Source organism: Cinclus cinclus, chromosome 10, assembly GCF_963662255.1.
Source record: "Cinclus cinclus chromosome 10, bCinCin1.1, whole genome shotgun sequence".
Taxonomy (NCBI): Eukaryota; Metazoa; Chordata; class Aves; order Passeriformes; family Cinclidae; genus Cinclus; species Cinclus cinclus.
The window spans coordinates 26643923-26662931 of NC_085055.1; positions in this window are offsets into that span (position 1 = coordinate 26643923).

Here is a 19009-nt window from a genome sequence, read left to right on the forward strand (position 1 = left end):
GGAGGCCAAAAATGAAATGATTCATTGTGACATCAAGTGGCCTAAAAGGGCATGGGATGCATTGTAACACCACAGGGGTTAAGAGAAGCAAGGAACCATTGTGACCCAATGGAGGCTAATAATCCCAGGATCCCATTTGACACCAGGGGGCGTAAAAGGGCCAGGGATGAATTGTGACAGCATGGGGCCCAATAGAAACAAGGAACCATTATGACACCATGGAGGCCAAGAATCAAATGATTCATTGTGACATCAAGTGGCCTAAAATGGCATGGGATGCATTGTGACACCACAGGGCTTAAGAGAAGCAAGGAACCATTGTGACCCAAGGCCGGCTAACAATCTTAGAATCCCTTTTGACACCAGGGGGTGCAAAAGGACCACGGATGAACTGTGACAGCATGGGGACCTATAGAAGCAAGGAACCATTATGACACCATGAAGGCCAAGAATCAAATGGTTCATTGTAAGACCAAGTGGCCTAAAAGGTCTTGGAATGCATTGCGACACCACAGAGGTTAAGAGAAGCAAGGAACCATTGTGACCCAATGGAGGCGAACAATCTAATGATCCATTGTGACACCAGGGGTTGCAATAGGGCCAGGGATGAATTGTGAAAGCATGGGGCACAATAAAAACATGGAAATATTATGACACAATAGAGACCAAGACTCAAATGATTCATTGTAACACCAAGTGGCCTAAAAGGCCATGGGATGCCTTGTGACACCACAGGGGCTAAGAGAAGCAAGGAACCATTGTGACCCAATGCAGGCTAACAATCTAATGATCCCTTGTGACACCAGGGGGCCTATGATGGCCAGGGATGGATTGTTACAGCACGGGGACCAATAGAAGCAAGAATCTATTATGTCACCATGGAGGCCAAGAATCAAATGATTCATTGACATCAAGTGGCCTAAAAGGGCATGGGATGCATTGTGACACCACAGGGCTTAAGAGAAGCAAGGATCCATTGTGACCCAATGGAGGCTAATAATCCCAGGATCCCATTTGACACCAGGGGGCGTAAAAGGGCCAGGGATGAATTGTGACAGCATGGGGCCCAATAGAAACAAGGAACCATTATGACACCATGGAGGCCAAGAATCAAATGATTCATTGTGACATCAAGTGGCCTAAAAGGGCATGGGATGCATTGTGACACCACAGGGGTTAAGAGAAGCAAGGAACCATTGTGACCCAATGCAGGCTAACAATCTAATGATCCCTTGTGACACCAATGAGCCTAAAAGGGCCAGGGATGAATTGTGAAATCATGGGGCCCAATTAAAACCTGGTACAATTATGCCACCATGGAGGCCAAAAATCAAATGATTCATTGTGACATCAAGTGGCCTAAAAGGGCATGGGATGAATTGTGACACCACAGGGGTTAAGAGAAGCAAGGATCCATTGTGACCCAAGGCAGGCTAACTATCTTAGAATCCCTTTTGACACCAGGGGGTGCAAAAGGACCACGGATGAACTGTGACAGCATGGGGGCCAATAGAAACAAGGAACTATTATGACACCATGGAGGCCAAGAATCAAATGATTCATTGTGACATCAAGTGGCCTAAAATGGCATGGAATGCTTTGTGACACCACAGAGGTTAAGAGAAGCAAGGATCGATTGTGACTCAAGGCAGGCTAACAATCTATTAGTCCCTTGTGACACCAATGCGCCTAAAAGGGCCAGAGATGGATTGTGAAAGCATGGGGCCCAATTAAAACCTGGTACAATTATGCCACCATGGAGGCCAAGAATCAAATGAATCATTGTGACATCAAGTGGCCTAAAATGGCATGGAATGCATTGTGACACCACAGAGGTTAAGAGAAGCAAGGAACCATTGTGACCCAATAGAGGCTAACAATCTAATGGTCCCTTGTGACACCAATGGGCCTAAAAGGGCCAGGGATGAATTGTGAGAGCATGGGGCCCAATTAAAACCTGGTACAATTATGCCACCATGGGGGCCAAAAATCAAATGATTCATTGTGACATCAAGTGGCCTAAAAGGGCATGGGATGCATTGTGACACCACAGGGGTTAAGAGAAGCAAGGAACCATTGTGACCCAAGGCAGACTAACAATCTTAGAATCCCATTTGACACCAGGGGGCGCAAAAGGACCACGGATGAACTGTGACAGCATGGGGCCCAATAGAAACAAGGAACCATTATGCCACCATGGGGGCCAAGAATCAAATGATTCATTGTGACATCAAGTGGCCTAAAATGGCATGGGATGCATTGTGACACCACAGGGGTTAAGAGAAGCAAGGAACCATTGTGACCCAAGGCAGGCTAACAATCTAATGATCCATTGTGACACCAGGGGTTGCAATAGGGCCTGGGATGAATTGTGAAAGCATGGGGCACAATAAAAACATGGAAATATTATGACACAATAGAGACCAAGTCTCAAATGATTCATTGTAACACCAAGTGGCCTAAAAGGGCATGGGATGCATTGTGACACCACAGGGGCTAAGAGAAGCAAGGAACCATTGTGACCCAATGCAGGCTAACAATCTAATGATCCCTTGAGACACCAGGGGGCCTAAAATGGCCAGGGATGGATTGTTACAGCACGGGGACCAATAGAAGCAAGGATCTATTATGTCACCATGGAGGCCAAGAATCAAATGATTCATTGTGACATCAAGTGGCCTAAAATGGCATGGAATGCATTGTGACACCACAGAGGTTAAGAGAAGCAAGGAACCATTGTGACCCAATGGAGGCTAACAATCTAATGGTCCCTTGTGACACCAATGGGCCTAAAAGGGCCAGGGATGAATTGTGAAAGCATGGGGCCCAATTAAAACCTGGTACAATTATGCCACCATGGAGGCCAAAAATGAAATGATTCATTGTGACATCAAGTCATGCCTAAAAGGGCATGGGATGCATTGTGACACCACAGAGGTTAAGAGAAGCAAGGAACCATTGTTACCCAATGGAGGCTAACAATCTAATGGTCCCTTGTGACACCAATGGGCCTAAAAGGGCCAGGGATGAATTGTGAGAGCATGGGGCCCAATTAAAACCTGGTACAATTATGCCACCATGGGGGCCAAAAATCAAATGATTCATTGTGACATCAAGTGGCCTAAAAGGGCATGGGATGCATTGTGACACCACAGGGGTTAAGAGAAGCAAGGATCCATTGTGACCCAATGGAGGTTAATAATCCCAGGATCCCATTTGAAACCAGGGGGCGTAAAAGGGCCAGGGATGAATTGTGACAGCATGGGGCCCAATAGAAACAAGGAACCATTATGACACCATGGAGGCCAAGAATCAAATGATTCATTGTGACATCAAGTCATGCCTAAAAGGGCATGGGATGCATTGTGACACCACAGGGGTTAAGAGAAGCAAGGAACCATTGTGACCCAATGGAGGCTAACAATCTTAGAATCCCTTTTGACAACAGGGGGCGCAAAAGGACCACGGATGAACTCTGACAGCATGGGGACCTATAGAAGCAAGGAACCATTATGACACCATGAAGGCCAAGAATCAAATGGTTCATTGCAAGACCAATTGGCCTAAAAGGTCTTGGAATGCATTGTGACACCACAGAGGTTAAGAGAAGCAAGGAACCATTGTGACCCAATGCAGGCTAACAATCTAATGATCCATTGTGACACCGGGGGTTGTAATAGGGCCAGGGATGAATTGTTACAGCATGTGGCGCAATAAAAACATGGAAACATTATGACACCATGAAGGCCAAGACTCAAATGGTTCATTGTGACATCAAGTGGCCTAAAAGGGCATGGGATGCATTGTGACAGCTCAGAGGTTAAGAGAAGCAAGGAACCATTGTGACCCAATGGAGGCTAACAATCTAATGATCCCTTTTGACACCAATGGGCCTGAAAGGGGCAGGGATGTATTGTGAAAGCATGGGGCCCAATTAAAAACTGGTACAATTACGCCACCATGGAGGCCAAGAATCAAATGATTCATTGTGACATCAAGTGGCCTAAAAGGGCATGGGATGCATTGTGACACCACAGGGGTTAAGAGAAGCAAGGATCCATTGTGACCCAATGCAGGCTAACAATCTAATGATCCCTTGTGACACCAATGGGCCTACAAGGGGCAGGGATGAATTGTTACAACACGGGGACCAATAGAAACAAGGAACCATTATGACACCATGGAGGCCAAGAATCAAATGATTCATTGTGACATCAAGTGGCCTAAAAGGGCATGGGATGCATTGTGACAGCACAGGGGTTAAGAGAAGCAAGGAACCATTGTGACCCAATGCAGGCTAACAACCTAGTGATCCATTGTCACACCAGGGGTTTTAATAGGGCCAGGGATGAATTGTGAAAGCATGGGGCACAATAAAAACATGGAAATATTATGACACCATAGATGCCATGAGTCAAATGATTCATTCTAACACCAAGTGGCCTAAAAGGGCATGGAATGCATTGTGACACCACAGGGGCTAAGAGAAGAAAGGAACCATTGTGACCCAATGCAGGCTAACAATCTAAGAATCCCTTTTGACACCAGGGGGCGCAAAAGGACGACGGATGAACTCTGACAGCATGGGGACTTATAGAAGCAAGGAACCATTATGACACCATGAAGGCCAAGAATCAAATGGTTCATTGTAAGACCAAGTGGCCTAAAAGGGCTTGGAATGCATTGTGACACCACAGAGGTAAAGAGAAGCAAGGAACCATTGTGACCCAATGCAGGATAACCATCTAATGATCCCTTGTGACACCAGGGGGTATAAATTGGCCAGGGATGGATTGTTACACCACAGGGACCAATAGAAGCAAGGATATATTATGCCACCATGGAGGCCAAGAATCAAATGATTCATTGTGACATCAAGTGGCCTAAAAGGGCTTGGAATGCTTTGTGACACCACAGAGGTTAAGAGAAGCATGGAACCATTGTGACCCAATGCAGGCTAAGAATCTAATGATCCCTTGTGGCACCAGGGGGTATAAAAAGAGCCAGGGATGGATTGTTACGGCGCGGGGACCAATAGAAGCAAGGCTCTATTATGCCACCATGGAGGCCAAGAATCAAATGATTCATTGTGACATCAAGTGGCCTAAAAGGGCATGGGATGCATTGTGACAGCACAGGGGTTAAGAGAAGCAAGGATCCATTGTGACCCAATGGAGGCTAATAATCCCAGGATCCCATTTGACACCAGGGGGCGTAAAAGGGCCAGGGAGGAATTGTGACAGCATGGGGCCCAATAGAAACAAGGAACCATTATGACACCATGGAGGCCAAGAATCAAATGATTCATTGTGACATCAAGTGGCCTAAAAGGGCATGGGATGCATTGTGACACCACAGAGATTAAGAGGAGCAAGGAACCATTGTGACCCAATGCAGCCTAAAAATCTAGTGATCCATTGTCACACCAGGGGTTTTAATAGGGCCAGGGATGAATTGTGAAAGCATGGGGCACAATAAAAACATGGAAATATTATGACACCATTGATGCCGTGAGTCAAATGATTCATTGTAACACCAAGTGGCCTAAAAGGGCATGGGATGCATTGTGACACCACAGGGGCTAAGAGAAGCAAGGATCCATTGTTACCCAATGGAGGCTAATAATCCCAGGATCCCTTTGGACACCAGGGGGCGAAAAAGGGCCAGGGATGAATTGTGACAACATGGGGACCTATAGAAGCAAGGAACCATTATGACACCATGAAGGCCAAGAATCAAATGATTCATTGTAAGACCAAGTGGCCTAAAAGGGTTTGGAATGCATTGTGGCACCACAGAGGTTAAGAGAAGCAAAGAACCATTGTGACCCAATGCAGGCTAACAATCTAATGATCCATTGTGACACCAGGGGGCGCAAAAGGAGCACGGACGAACTCTGACAGCAAGGGGACCTATAGAAGCAAGGAACCATTATGACACCATGAAGGCCAAGAATCAAATGGTTCATTGTAAGACCAAGTGGCCTAAAAGGGCTTGGAATGCATTGTGACACCACAGAGATTAAGAGGAGCAAGGAACCATTGTGAACCAATGCAGGCTAACAATCTAATGATCCCTTGTGACACCAATGGGCCTAAAAGGGGCAGGGATGAATTGTGAAAGCATGGGGCCCAAGTAAAACCTGGTACAATTCTGCCACCATGGAGGCCAAGAATCAAATGATTCATTGTGACATCAAGTGGCCTAAAAGGGCTTGGGATGCATTGTGACACCTCAGAGGTTAAGAGAAGCAAGGAACCATTGTGACCCAATGCAGGCTAACAATCTTAGAATCCCTTTTGACACCAGGGGGCGCAAAAGGACCACGGATGAACTCTGACAGCATGGGGACCTATAGAAGCAAGGAACCATTATGACACCATGAAGGCCAAGAATCAAATGGTTCATTGTAAGACCAAGTGGCCTAAAAGGGCTTGGAATGCATTGTGACACCACAGAGGTAAAGAGAAGCAAGGAACCATTGTGACCCAATGCAGGCTAACAATCTAATGATCCCTTGTGGCACCAGGGGTTATAAAAAAGGGCCAGGGATGGATTGTTACAGCACGGGGACCAATAGAAGCAAGGATCTATTATGCCACCGTGGAGGCCAAGAATCAAATGATTCATTGTGACATCAAGTGGCCTAAAAGGGCATGGGATGCATTGTGACACCACAGGGGTTAAGAGAAGCAAGGATCCATTGTGACCCAATGGAGGCTAATAATCCCAGGATCCCTTTTGACAACAGGGGGCGCAAAAGGACCACGGATGAACTCTGACAGCATGGGGACCTATAGAAGCAATGAACCATTATGACACCATGAAGGCCAAGAATCAAATGGTTCATTGTAAGACCAAGTGGCCTAAAAGGGCTTGGAATGCATTGTGACACCACAGAGGTAAAGAGAAGCAAGGAACCATTGTGACCCAATGCAGGCTAACAATCTTAGAATCCCTTTTGACAACAGGGGGCGCAAAAGGACCACGGATGAACTCTGACAGCATGGGGACCTATAGAAGCAAGGAACCATTATGACACCATGAAGGCCAAGAATCAAATGGTTCATTGCAAGACCAAGTGGCCTGAAAGGTCTTGGAATGCATTGTGACACCACAGAGGTTAAGAGAAGCAAGGAACCATTGTGACCCAATGCAGGCTAACAATCTAATGATCCCTTGTGGCACCAGGGGTTATAAAAAGTGCCAGGGATGGATTGTTACAGCACGGGGAACAATAGAAGCATGGATCTATTATGCCACCTTGGAGGCCAAGAATCAAATGATTCATTCTGACATCAAGTGGCCTAAAAGGGCATGCGATGCATTGTGACAGCACAGGGGTTAAGAGAAGCAAGGATCCATTGTGTCCCAATGCAGGCTGACAATCTAAGCATCCCTTTTGACACCAGGGGGCCCAAAAGGTCCAGGGATGAATTGTGAAAGCATGGGGCCCAATTAAAACCTGGTACAATTATGCCACCATGGAGGCCAAGAGTCAAATGATTCATTGTGACATCAAGTGGCCGAAAAGGGCATGGGATGCATTGTGACACCACAGGGGTTAAGAGAAGCAAGGAACCATTGTGACCCAATGCAGGCTAACAATCTAATGATCCCTTGTGGTACCAGGGGTTATAAAAAGTGCCAGGGATGGATTGTTACAGCACGGGGAACAATAGAAGCATGGATCTATTATGCCACCATGGAGGCCAAGAATCAAATGATTCATTGTGACATCAAGTGGCCTAAAAGGGCATGCGATGCATTGTGACAGCACAGGGTTTAAGAGAAGCAAGGATCCATTGTGTCCCAATGCAGGCTGACAATCTAAGCATCCCTTTTGACACCAGGGGGCCCAAAAGGTCCAGGGATGAATTGTGAAAGCATGGGGCCCAATTAAAACCTGGTACAATTATGCCACCATGGAGGCCAAGAATCAAATGATTCATTGTGACATCAAGTGGCCGAAAAGGGCATGGGATGCATTGTGACACCACAGGGGTTAAGAGAAGCAAGGAACCATTGTGGCCCAAGGGAGGCTAACAATCTAAGAATCCCTTTTGACACCAGAGGGCGCAAAAGGACCACGGATGAACTGTAACAGCATGGGGACCTATAGAAGCAAGGAACCATTATGACACCATGAAGGCCAAGAATCAAATGATTCATTGTAAGACCAAGTGGCCTAAAAGGGTTTGGAATGCATTGTGACACCACAGAGGTTAAGAGAAGCAAAGAACCATTGTGACCCAAGGGAGGCTAACAATCTAATGATCCATTGTGACACCGGGGGTTGTAATAGGGCCAGGGATGAACTGTTACAGCACGGGGACCAATAAAAACATGGAAACATTATGACACCATGAAGGCCAAGACTCAAATGGTTCATTGTGACATCAAGTGGCCTAAAAGTGCATGGGATGCATTGTGACAGCTCAGAGGTTAAGAGAAGCAAGGAATCATTGTGACCCAATGGAGGCTAACAATCTAATGATCCCTTTTGACACCAATGGGCCTGAAAGGGGCAGGGATGTATTGTGAAAGCATGGGGCCCAATTAAAAACTGGTACAATTACGCCACCATGGAGGCCAAGAATCAAATGATTCATTGTGACATCAAGTGGCCTAAAAGGGCATGGGATGCATTGTGACACCTCAGGGGCTAAGAGAAGCAAGGATCCATTGTGAAACAATGCAGGCTAACAATCTAAGAATCCCTTTTGATACCAGGGGGCGCAAAAGGACCACGGATGAACTCTGACAGCATGGGGACCTATAGAAGCAAGGAACCATTATGACACCATGAAGGCCAAGAATCAAATTGTTCATTGTAAGACCAAGTGGCCTAAAAGGGCTTGGAATGAATTGTGACACCACAGAGGCTAAGAGAAGCAAGGAACCACTGTGACCCAATGCAGGCTAACAATCTAATGATCCCTTGTGGCACCAGGTGGGAATAAAAAGGGTCAGGGATGGATTGTTACAGCATGGGGACCAATAGAAACAAGGATCTATTATGCCACCGTGGAGGCCAAGAATCAAATGATTCATTGTGACATCAAGTGGCCTAAAAGGGCATGGGATGCATTGTGACACCACAGAGGTTAAGAGAAGCAAGGAACCATTGTGACCCAATGCAGGCTAACAACCTAGTGATCCATTGTCACACCAGGGGTTTTAATAGGGCCAGGGATGAATTGTGAAAGCATGGGGCACAATAAAAACATGGAAATATTATGACACCATAGATGCCATGAGTCAAATGATTCATTCTAACACCAAGTGGCCTAAAAGGGCATGGAATGCATTGTGACACCACAGGGGCTAAGAGAAGAAAGGAACCATTGTGACCCAATGCAGGCTAACAATCTAAGAATCCCTTTTGACACCAGGGGGCGCAAAAGGACCACGGATGAACTCTGACAGCATGGGGACTTATAGAAGCAAGGAACCATTATGACACCATGAAGGCCAAGAATCAAATGGTTCATTGTAAGACCAAGTGGCCTAAAAGGGCTTGGAATGCATTGTGACACCACAGAGGTAAAGAGAAGCAAGGAACCATTGTGACCCAATGCAGGATAACCATCTAATGATCCCTTGTGACACCAGGGGGTATAAATTGACCAGGGATGGATTGTTACACCACAGGGACCAATAGAAGCAAGGATATATTATGCCACCATGGAGGCCAAGAATCAAATGATTCATTGTGACATCAAGTGGCCTAAAAGGGCATGGGATGCATTGTGACACCACAGAGATTAAGAGGAGCAAGGAACCATTGTGACCCAATGCAGCCTAAAAATCTAGTGATCCATTGTCACACCAGGGGTTTTAATAGGGCCAGGGATGAATTGTGAAAGCATGGGGCACAATAAAAACATGGAAATATTATGACACCATTGATGCCATGAGTCAAATGATTCATTGTAACACCAAGTGGCCTAAAAGGGCATGGGATGCATTGTGACACCACAGGCGCTAAGAGAAGCAAGGATCCATTGTTACCCAATGGAGGCTAATAATCCCAGGATCCCTTTGGACACCAGGGGGCGAAAAAGGGCCAGGGATGAATTGTGACAACATGGGGACCTATAGAAGCAAGGAACCATTATGACACCATGAAGGCCAAGAATCAAATGGTTCATTGTAAGACCTAGTGGCCTAAAAGGGCTTGGAATGCATTGTGACACCACAGAGATTAAGAGGAGCAAGGAACCATTGTGAACCAATGCAGGCTAACAATCTAATGATCCTTTGTGAAACCAATGGGCCTAAAAGGTCCAGGGATGTATTGTGAAAGCATGGGGCCCAATTAAAACCTGGTACAATTATGCGACCATGGAGGGCAAGAATCAAATGATTCATTGTGACAACAAGTGGCCTAAAAGGGCATGGGATGCATTGTGACACCACAGGGGTTAAGAGAAGCAAGGATCCATTGTGACCCAAGGCAAGCTAACAATCTAAGAATCCCTTTTGACACCACGGGGCGCAAAAGGAGCACGGATGAACTCTGACAGCATGGGGACCTATAGAATCAAGGAAACATTATGACACCATGAAGGCCAAGAATCAAAAGGTTTATAGTAAGACCAAGTGGCCTAAAAGGTCTTGGAATGCATTGTGACACCACAGAGGTTAAGAGAAGCAAGGAACCATTGTGACCCAATGCAGGCTAACATTCTAATGATCCCTTTTGGCACCAGGGGGTATAAAAAGGGCCAGGGATGGATTGTTACAACACGGGGACCAATAGAAGCAAGGATATATTATGCCACCGTGGGGGCCAAGAATCAAATGATTCATTGTGACATCAAGTGGCCTAAAAGGGCATCGGATGCATTGTCAGAGCACAGGGGTTAAGAGAAGCAAGGATCCATTGTGACCCAATGGAGGCTAATAATCCCAGGATCCCATTTGACACCAGGGGGCGTAAAAGGGCCAGGGATGAATTGTGACAGCATGGGGCCCAATAGAAACAAGGAACCATTATGACACCATGGAGGCCAAGAATCAAATGATTCATTGTGACATCAAGTGGCCTAAAAGGGCATGGGATGCATTGTGACACCACAGGGGTTAAGAGAAGCAAGGAACCATTGTGACCCAATGCAGGCTAACAATCTAATGATCCCTTGTGACACCAATGGGCCTAAAAGGGCCAGGGATGAATTGTTACAGTACGGGGACCAATAGAAGCAAGGATCTATTATGCCACCTTGAAGGCCAAGAATCAAATAATTCATTGTGACATCATGTGGCCTAAAAGGGTATGGGATGCATTGTGACACCACAGGTCTTAAGAGAAGCAAGGATCCATTGTGACCCAATGCAGGCTAACAATCTAATGATCCCTTGTGGCACCAGGGGGTATAAAAAGGGCCAGGGATGGATTGTTACAGCACGGGGAACAATAGAAGCAAGGATCTATTATGCCACCATGGAGGCCAAGAATCAAATTATTCATTGTGACATCAAGTGGCCTAAAAGGCATGGGATGCATTGTGACACCACAGGGGTTAAGAGAAGCAAGGATCCGTTGTGACCCAATGGAGGCTAATAATCCCAGGATCCCATTTGACACCAGGGGGAGTAAAAGGGCCAGGGATGAATTGTGACAGCATGGGGCCCAATAGAAACAAGGAACCATTATGACACCATGGAGGCCAGGAATCAAAAGATTCATTGTGACATCAAGTGGCCTAAAAGGGCATGGGATGCATTGTGACCCCACGGAGGTTAAGAGAAGCAAGGAACCATTGTGACCCAATGCAGGCTAACAATCTAATGATCCCTTCTGGCACCAATGGGCCTAAAAGGGCCAGAGATGAATTGTTACTGCACGGGGACCAATAGAAGCAAGGATCTATTATGCCACCATGGAGGCCAAGAATCAAATAATTCATTGTGACATCATGTGGCCTAAAAGGGCATGGGATGCATTGTGACACCACAGGGGTTAAGAGAAGCAAGAAACCATTGTGACCCAATGCAGGCTAACAATCTAAGAATCCCTTTTGACACCAGGGGGCGCAAAAGGACCAGGGATGAACTCTGACTGCATGGGGACCTATAGAAGCAAGGAACCATTATGACACCATGAAGGCCAAGAATCAAATGATTCAGTGTGACATCAAGTGGCCTAGAATGGCTTGGAATGCATTGTGACACCACAGAGGTTAAGAGAAGCAAGGAACCATTGTGACCCAATGCAGGCTAACAATCTAATGATCCCTTGTGGCACCAGGGGGTATAAAAAGGGCCAGGGATGGATTGTTACAGCACGGGGACCAATAGAAGCAAGGATCTATTATGCCACCATGGAGGCCAAGAATCAAATGATTCATTGTGACATCAAGTGGCCTAAAAGTGCATGGGATGCATTGTGACAGCACAGGGGTTAAGAGAATCAAGGATCCATTGTGACCCAAGGGAGTCTAACTATCTAATGATCCCTTGAGACACCAGGGGGTATAAAAAGGGCCAGGGATGAATTGTGACAGCATGGGGCCCAATAGAAACAAGGAACCATTATGACACTATGGAGGGCAAGAATCAAATGATTCATTGTGACATCAAGTGGCCTAAAAGGGCATGGGATGCATTGTGACACCACAGAGGTTAAGAGAAGCAAGGAACCATTGTGACCCAATGCAGGCTAACAATCTAATGATCCTTTGTGAAACCAATGGGCCTAAAAGGGACAGGGATGTATTGTGAAAGCATGGGGCCCAATTAAAACCTGGTACAATTATGCCACCATGGAGGCCAAGAATCAAATGATTCATTGTGACATCAAGTGGCCTGAAAGGGCATGGGATGCATTGTGACACCACAGGGGTTAAGAGAAGCAAGGATCCATTGTGACCCAATGCAAGCTAACAATCTAAGAATCCCTTTTGACACCAGGGGGCGCAAAAGTAGCACGGATGAACTCTGACAGCATGGGGACCTATAGAAGTAAGGAAACATTATGACACCATGAAGGCCAAGAATCAAAAGGTTCATAGTAAGACCAAGTGGCCTAAAAGGTCTTGGAATGCATTGTGACACCACAGAGCTTAAGAGAAGCAAGGAACCATTGTGACCCAATGCAGGCTAACAATCTAATGATCCCTTTTGGCACCAGGGGGTATAAAAAGGGCCAGGGATGGATTGTTACAGCACGGGGACCAATAGAAGCAAGGATCTATTATGCCACCGTGGAGGCCAAGAATCAAATGATTCATTGTGACATCAAGGGGCCTAAAAGGGCATGGGATGCATTGTGGCACCACAGGGGTTAAGAGAAGCAAGGAACCATTGTGACCCAATGCAGGCTAACAATCTAGTGATCCATTGTCACACCAGGGGTTGTAATAGGGGCAGGGATGAATTGTGAAAGCATGGGGCACAATAAAAACATGGAAATATTATGACACCATAGAGGCCATGAATCAAATAATTCATTGTAACACCAAGTGGCCTAAAAGGGCATGGGATGCATTGTGACACCACAGGGGTTAAGAGAAGCAAGGATCCATTGTGACCCAATGGAGGCTAATAATCCCAGGATCCCATTTGACACCAGGGGGCGTAAAAGGGCCAGGGATGAATTGTGACAGCATGGGGCCCAATAGAAACAAGGAACCATTATGACACCATGAAGGCCAAGAATCAAATGATTCATTGTGACATCAAGTGGCCTAAAAGGACATGGGATGCATTGTGACAACACAGGGGTTAAGAGAAGCAAGAAACCACTGTGACCCAATGCAGGCTAACAATCTAATAATCCATTGTGACACCAGGGGTTGTAATAGGGCCAGGGACGAATTGTGAAAGCATGGGGCACACTAAAAACATGGAAATATTATGACACCATAGAGGCCAAGACTCAAAGGATTCATTGTAACACCAAGTGGCCTAAAAGGGCATGGGATGCATTGTGACACCACAGGGGTAAAGAGAAGCAAGGAACCATTGTGACCCAATGCAGGCTAACAATCTAATGATCCATTGTGACACCAGGGGTTGTAATAGGGCCAGGGATGAATTGTGAAAGCATGGGGCACAGTAAAAACATGGAAATATTATGACACCATAGATGCCAAGACTCAAATGATTCATTGTAACACCAAGTGGCCTAAAAGTGCATGGGATGCATTGTGACACCACAGGGGCTAAGAGAAGCATGGAACCATTGTGACCCAATGCAGGCTAACAATCTAAGAATCCCTTTTGACACCAGGGGGCGAAAAAGGACCACGGATGAACTCTGACAGCATAGGGACCTATAGAAGCAAGGAACCATTATGACACCATGAAGGCCAAGAATCAAATGATTCATTGTGACATCAAGTGGCCTAAAATGTCTTGGAATGCATTGTGACACCACAGAGGTTAAGAGAAGCAAGGAACCATTGTGACCCAATGCAGTCGAAGAATCTAATGATCCCTTGTGGCACCAGGGGGTATAAAAAGGTCCAGGGATGGATTGTTACAGCACGGGGACCAATAGAAGCAAGGATCTATTATGCCACCATGGAGGCCAAGAATCAAATGATTCATTGTGACATCAAGTGGCCTAAAAGGGCATGGGATGCCTTGTGAGAGCACAGGGGTTAAGAGAATCAAGGATCCATTGTGACCCAATGGAGGCTAATAATTCCAGGATCCCATTTGACACCAGGGGGCGTAAAAGGGCCAGGGATGAATTGTGACAGCATGGGGCCCAATAGAAACAAGGAACCATTATGACACCATGGAGGCCAAGAATCAAATGATTCATTGTGACATCAAGTGTCCTAAAAGGGCATGGGATGCATTGTGACACCACAGAGGTTAAGAGAAGCAAGGAACCATTGTGACCCAATGCAGGCTAAAAATCTAATGTTCCATTGTGACACCAGGGGTTGTAATAGGGCCAGGGATGGATTGTTACAGCACGGGGACCAATAGAAGCAAGGATCTATTATGCCACCATGGAGGCCAAGAATCAAATGATTCATTGTGACATCAAGTGGCCTAATAGGGCATGGGATGCATTGTGACACCACAGGGGTTAAGAGAAGCAAGGATCCATTGTGACCCAATGGAGGCTAATAATCCCAGGATCCCATTTGACACCAGGGGGCGTAAAAGGGCCAGGGATGAATTGTGACAGCATGGGGCCCAATAGAAACAAGGAACCATTATGACACCATGGAGGCCAAGAATCAAATGATTCATTGTGACATCAAGTGGCCTAAAAGGGCATGGGATGCATTGTGACACCACAGGGGCTAAGAGAAGCAAGGAACCATTGTGACCCAATGCAGACTAACAATCTAAATATACCTTTTGACACCAGGGGGCGCAAAAGGACCACGGATGAACTCTGACAGCATGGGGACCTATAGAAGCAAGGAACCATTATGACACCATGAAGGCCAAGAATCAAATGGTTTATTGCAAGACCAAGTGGCCTAAAAGGGCTTGGAATGCATTGTGACACCACAGAGGTAAAGAGAAGCAAGGAACCATTGTGACCCAATGCAGGATAACAATCTAATGATCCCTTGTGGCACCAGGGGGTATAAAAAGGGCCAGGGATGGATTGTTACAGCACGGGGACCAATAGAAGCAAGGATCTATTATGCCACCATGGAGGCCAAGAATCAAATGATTCATTGTGACATCAAGTGGCCTAAAAGGGCATGTGATGCATTGTGACAGCACAGGGGTTAAGAGAAGCAAGGAACCATTATGACCCAATGCAGGCTAACAATCTAATGATACCTTGTGACACCAATGGGCCTAAAAGGGGCAGGGATGAATTGTGAAAACATGGGGCCCAATTAAAACCTGGTACATTTACGCCACCATGGAGGCCAAGAATCAAATGATTCATTGTGACATCAAGTGGCCTAAAAGGGCATGGGATGCATTGTGACACCACAGATGTTAAGAGAAGCAAGGAACCATTGTGACCCCATGCAGGCTAACAATCTAATGATCCCTTGTGGCACCAGGGGTTATAAAAAAGGGCCAGGGATGGATTGTTACAGCACGGGGACCAATAGAAGCAAGGATCTATTATGCCACCGTGGAGGCCAAGAATCAAATGATTCATTGTGACATCAAGTGGCCTAAAAGGGCATGGGATGCATTGTGAGAGCACAGGGGTTAAGAGAATCAAGGATCCATTGTGACCCAATGGAGGCTAATAATCCCAGGATCCCATTTGACACCAGGGGGCGTAAAAGGGCCAGGGATGAATTGTGACAGCATGGGGCCCAATAGAAACAAGGAACCATTATGACACCATGGAGGCCAAGAATCAAATGATTCATTGTGACATCAAGTGGCCTAAAAGGGCATGGGATGCATTGTGACACCACAGAGGTTAAGAGAAGCAAGGATCCATTGTGACCCAATGGCGGTTAACAATCTAATGATCCCTTGTGACACCAATGGGCCTAAAAGGGCCAGGGATGAATTGTGAAAGCATGGGGCCCAAGTAAAACCTGGTACAATTATGCCACCATGGAGGCCAAGAATCAAATGATTCATTGTGGCATCAAGGGGCCTAAAAGGGCATGGGATGCATTGTGACACCACAGAGGTTAAGAGAAGCAAGGAAACATTGTGACCCAATGCAGGCTAACAATCTAATGATCCCTTGTGACACCAATGGGCCTAAAAGGGCCAGGGATGAATTGTTACAGCACGGGGACCAATAGAATCAAGGATCTATAATGACACCATGGAGGCCAAGAATCAAATGATTCATTGTGACATCAAGTGGCATAAAAGGGCATGGGATGCATTGTGGCACCACAGGGGTTAAGAGAAGCAAGGAACCATTGTGACCCAATGCAGGCTGACAATCTAATGATCCCTTTTGACACCAGGGGGCGAAAAAAGGACCACAGATGAACTCTGACAGCATGGGGACCTATAGAAGCAAGGAACCATTAGGACACCATGAAGGCCAAGAATCAAATGGTTCATTGTGACATCAAGTGGCCTAAAAGGGCTTGGAATGCATTGTGACACCACAGAGGTTAAGAGAAGCAAGGAACCATTGTGACCCAATGCAGGCTAACAATCTAATAATCCCTTGTGGCTCCAGGGGGTATAAAAAAGGGCCAGGGATGGATTGTTACAGCACGGGGACCAATAGAAGCAAGGATCTATTATGCCACCATGGAGGCCAAGAATCAAATGATTCATTGTGACATCAAGTGGCCTAAAAGGGCATGGGATGCATTGTGACACCACAGGGGTTAAGAGAAGCAAGGATCCATTGTGACCCAATGGCGGCTAATAATCCCAGGATCCCATTTGACACCAGGGGGCGTAAAAGGGCCAGGGATGAATTGTGACAGCATGGGGCCCAATAGAAACAAGGAACCATTATGACACCATGGAGGCCAAGAATCAAATGATTCATTGTGACATCAAGTGGCCTAAAAGGGCATGGAATGCATTGTGACACCACAGAGGTTAAGAGAAGCAAGGAACCATTGTGACCCAATGCAGGCTAACAATCTAATGATCCCTTGTGGCACCAGGGGGTATAAAAAGGGCCAGGGATGGATTGTTACAGCACGGGGACCAATAGAAGCAAGGATCTATTATGCCACCATGGAGGCCAAGAATCAAATGATTCATTGTGACATCAAGTGGCCTAAAAGGGCATGGGATGCATTGTGACACCACAGGGGTTAAGAGAAGCAAGGAACCATTGTGACCCAATGCAGGCTAACAATCTAATGATGCATTGTGACACCAGGGGTTGTAATAGGGCCAGGGATGAATTGTGAAAGCATGGGGCACAGTAAAAACATGGAAATATTATGACACCATAGAGGCCAAGACGCAAATGATTCATTGTGACATCAAGTGGCCTAAAAGGGCTTGGGATGCATTGTGACACCACAGAGGTTAAGAGAAGCATGGAAACATTGTGACCCAATGCAGGCTAACAATCTAATGATCCCTTGTGGCACCAGGGGGTATAAAAAGGGCCAGGGATGGATTGTTACAGCACGGGGACCAATAGAAGCAAGGATCTATTATGCCACCGTGGAGGCCAAGAATCAAATGATTCATTGTGACATCAAGTGGCCTAAAAGGGCATGGGATGCATTGTGACGCCACAGGGGTTAAGAGAAGCAAGGATCCATTGTGACCCAATGGAGGCTAATAATCCCGGGATCCCATTTGACACCAGGGGGCGTAAAACGTCCAGGGATGAATTGTGACAGCATGGGGCCCAATAGAAAGAAAGAACCATTATGACGACATGAAGGCCAAGAATCAAATGGTTCATTCTAAGACCAAGTGGCCTAAAAGGTCTTGGAATGCATTGTGACACCACAGAGGTAAAGAGAAGCAAGGAACCATTGTGACCCAATGCAGGCTAACAATCTAATGATCCCTTGTGGCACCAATGGGCCTAAAAGGGCCAGGGATGAATTGTTACAGCACGGGGACCAATAGAATCAAGGATCTATTATGACACCATGGAGGCCAAGAATCAAATGATTCATTGTGACATCATGTGGCCTAAAAGGTCATGGGATGCATTGTGACACCACAGGGGTTAAGAGAAGCAAGGAACCATTGTGACCCAATGCAGGCTAACAATCTAATTATCCCTTGTGACACAAATGGGCTTAAAAGGGGCAGGGATGAATTGTGACGGCATGGGGCCCAATAGAAACAAGGAACCATTATGACACCATGGAGGCCAAGAATCAAATGATTCATTGTGACATCAAGTGGCCTAAAAGGGCATGGGATGCATTGTGACACCACAGAGGTTAAGAGAAGCAAGGAACCATTGTGACCCAATGCAGGCTAACAATGTAGGAATCCCTTTTGGCACCAGGGGGTATAAAAAGGGCCAGGGATGGATTGTTACAGCACGGGGACCAATAGAAGCAAGGATCTATTATGCCACCGTGGAGGCCAAGAATCAAATGATTCATTGTGACATCAAGTGGCCTAAAAGGGCATGGGATGCATTGTG